We start from the raw sequence: 3,823 nt of genomic DNA, 5'->3' as shown, positions 1-3,823 counted from the left end.
ACCCCCAGGATGATCAGACACCCCTGCACTGTGCGGCTCGAATGGGCCACAAGGAGCTTGTCAAGCTGCTCCTGGAGCACAAAGCTAGCCCAGACTCTTCTACAACTGCAGGGCACACACCTTTACACATCGCTGCACGGGAGGGGCACGTCCACACCATTCGAATATTATTAGATACTGGAGCGCAGCAAGTCAAGATGACAAAGGTAGTGCTTCCATTTCTGCTCTATTTACATTACCTGTATTTTCCGCCGTACATGTCGTACCACCCTATAAGTTGCATCTGTCCAAATATGTCTAATAAAGTGGGAAAATCCATAAATATGTCGCTTCACCATATATGTTGCATCTGTTATGTGTCACTGCTGACAACCTGGAAATGTGGGCCGGTGTTGTGCCAAAAATCAATTGGCTGCCAAAGGGTGGCCATGGGGGCGTGCATGGAAGGACTTTAACAATAATTTAACAAGATTAACACTTAAAAACAATTATTTGTTTGCTTGAAATTATAGCAAAAATGTGTCTCTGCCCAACTTGTCCTTAATAAATGCACTTTGACGGTCAAATCAGCTGCATTTCAAAAGCCGATATGCGGAAACATGAAAGTGCAGAGGGCGACTCGCTGCATATTTCTTCAAAATTTAACAAGATAACCACCTAAATGCAATTAGTTGTTAACTTGACTTTATAGTAAAGGTGTGTCTCAGTTGAACTTTTCCTTAATAAATGCACATCAATGGTCAAATTAGCTGCATTTCACCGGGGCAGCGCAACAAAATTAATAATTTCAATTAGAATTAATGAAAACGGTCATATCTCAGCCTAAAATTGGTTAAAAAATATAGGGAAAAATCCATAAATACATCACTTCGGCGTATAAGTAGCAGGGCATGCAAATTATGCAAAAAAACCTGTGACCAATAGGGCAAAAAATATGGTATATATTTGCTTTATTTTTGTTCTCATGTCAGTAATAATACTGCATTGAGTACATGTTTTACTTTCTTTGGAGTAGAAAGGTTTTACCCCCCTCCACGTGGCCTCCAAGTATGGAAAGGTGGACGTAGCAGAGCTTCTTCTGGAAAGAGGCGCCAACCCAAATGCTGCAGGGAAAGTGAGTGGCTACAAATCTGTGAGGCGCATTTGAAACCATTTCCTTTTATTCCTGAGATTATCATAGTACATGTCCCATACATACATGTTTCTGTGTGGTTTTTTTGTGTATGCTTGTCTATATCTGTATATCTGTTCACATGTATATATATATATATATGTGTGTGTATGTGGTTAACAGAACGGTCTGACACCCCTTCATGTGGCCGTCCATCACAACAACCTGGATGTTGTTAAACTCCTGGTCAGCAAAGGAGGATCTGCACACAGTACTGCCCGAGTAAGATGCTTGTGATTGTGTGAGTGTGTGTGTGTGTGCGTGCATACCCACACAGGCGGGCCAACACAACCCATCACTGATAAAGCTGACTTTGCATGGACTAATGGTGTTTATTATTGGTAAGAAGAGCACGTTCATGCTGGTTTGTGTCCATATATTCTTGTTTTTTCTTTTTTGTTTTAATACAGAATGGTTACACACCTCTACACATAGCGGCTAAACAGAACCAAATGGAGGTGGCCAGTTGTCTGCTGCAGAATGGGGCACTGCCGAATGCCGAGTCCCTCCAAGGCATCATGCCTCTACACCTGGCTTCACAGGAAGGAAGGCCAGACATGGTGGCTCTGCTCATCTCCAAACAGGCCAATGTAAATCCTGGAAACAAGGTACTCTGGAATGGCTCTAAATGAGTAAGAATGTGAAACAATTGTGGATCATAATGTGGTTTTTAAAAATATGGATGGTATTAACATCACATAAAATACTACAATTAGGTAACTACCATTGAGCAATTAATGTAACCTGGAGAAATTTGGGTAAGGGTACGCATTAAACACTTTTAACTGTTATGGTTCTTGTGTTTAAAACCCATGTGCATGCATGACTGAGAGAACTCGAGACTTAAATGTAGAATATATTTAATAGAGAAAAAGCAAAAACTGACGTGTGGCAAACTTACATGAACTCAGGGGTGACACAGAAGGAGGCAGAAACAGGACACATACAGGGTGATGTCCAGACAACTGGGAACACAGAGATAGAGACGCCAAGGAATAGACGATGACAAACACCTGGGGAAGGAGAACAAGTGGTGGAGGCAGGAGCTGATAACAAGAGGGAGACACACTGAGGAGAGCAGGACAGACCACAAAATGGAGAAACACAATAGAAAACACAAATCCTCACATTAACCTCTGATTCCTCCAATGGTCCTACTCCACCAGATGGCATTCTTTGAAAGCTGATGGGACGAGCAATAGCCTTGACTAAAAGTATTCTGCACATTTATTATAGCAGCAATAATGTTAGAAAGCACAGAACACTTTCAAGTTGATATTTTCCAAATATTTTCATGCATCTTGTCAATATGAGAACGCTAAACTACACTGTGCACATATGAATGCCTTGGTTGCAGAAGATGAGGGCACTTGGTTCTTTAATTGCTTATGTGCAGTCCCTGAGATTTTAAAACAAGAAATGCAATAGCTACACCTTGAAACTGTTGTAAACCTCTAAGATGGGCTTTAAAGATGAATGGTACCACATGCCTAAAACATGGTGTTGCTTGGTATCCTCAGTTCCAGAATATATTTTATTTACTGTTGGACAGCAAGGCCTAAAAATGCACAAATTGAAATTATGTTGGAAATATAATCTAAATGTATGCAATGAAACTTAAAGCTTAATGTACTTATTTATATGAATAATATTATCTTAAAAAATATTATTTTTTGATATCTTTGTTTCCTGTTTTTCAGAACGGACTGACCCCTCTGCATCTTGTAGCTCAGGAGGGTCATGTGGGCATTGCAGACACTTTGGTCAAACACGGAGCATCTGTTTACGCTGCGTCTCGGGTGGGTGTTACTAACTACCTCCAAAAAAATAGAATTGCTTTATTAAGCTAAAAGATGACTATTTAAAATTATTCTATTTAATAAATACCCTGTCTCATTCTACAATTTTGTGTAAAGATCAATTAACAAACCACAAAATAAAGTCATAAACATGAAAGGATTGCATTTTTTTTCATATACAATACATATTTTTATATCTTTTTATCTATATTTGATTTATATTTGCCTTGTTGTTTTAAAAAACAGGTCACAAATCTTTACATTAACGATGTTTAAACGACTCCACTGTGTGTTTTTGCCGTTTTTCTACGATTATGCCGAGTCATGTTTGCATCCTTTTTCCTAACAAGATTAAAACAGTCAGCAGCAATCTATAGACTCTCTATCACGCTCTTTCAGATGGGCTACACTCCTCTTCACGTGGCCTGTCACTATGGCAACATAAAGATGGTGAAGTTCCTCCTTCAGCAGCAGGCTCACGTGAATGCTAAGACCAGGGTAAATGTTTGTAATTTATTTCATTATCAGTGCTGGAATGCCCCTATTTTGTTCCTTATTTTGTGTGGCTGTACATCTTCCCCTTTTATTCTTACAGATGGGCTACACCCCTCTGCACCAAGCAGCTCAGCAGGGCCACACCGATATTGTCACCCTGTTGCTAAAACACGGAGCCGAGCCGAATGAAATCACTTCGGTGAGACGTTCAAATCAGTTCTCATCGGATGCAATGGTGCAAAACATTAGGAGCAAATACAGGAAGCAGAAATCAGATGGAATAAATGCTTTTCTAATAACACTTGTAGCAGGTTGTTTTGATGAATACATTCAAATAATAATGACATAGTGTTCCCTG

The 3,823-nt window shown here is 39.7% G+C and overlaps 1 protein-coding gene and 1 long non-coding RNA gene across 2 annotated transcripts in view; one reads left to right on the top strand and one right to left on the bottom strand.

The window, feature by feature from the left end:
* LOC119424563 (ankyrin-1) overlaps window positions 1-3,823 on the bottom strand; it is a gene marked incomplete at its 3' end in the record, with an annotated part of 42,012 nt that overhangs the window by 16,907 nt on the left and 21,282 nt on the right. The window lies entirely within an intron of this gene.
* LOC119424797 lies at window positions 1,027-1,616 on the top strand. The gene is made up of 3 exons (XR_005187533.1): window positions 1,027-1,114; window positions 1,295-1,393; window positions 1,582-1,616. It is a non-coding gene; the product is annotated as an uncharacterized LOC119424797 (long non-coding RNA).

This window comes from Nematolebias whitei, chromosome 18 (assembly GCF_014905685.2).
Source record: "Nematolebias whitei isolate Nwh7 chromosome 18, NemWhi1, whole genome shotgun sequence".
In the NCBI taxonomy this organism is placed as follows: Eukaryota; Metazoa; Chordata; class Actinopteri; order Cyprinodontiformes; family Rivulidae; genus Nematolebias; species Nematolebias whitei.
Note: the sequence above shows the minus strand (reverse complement) of the source record. Positions and strands in the feature narration are given on the sequence as shown.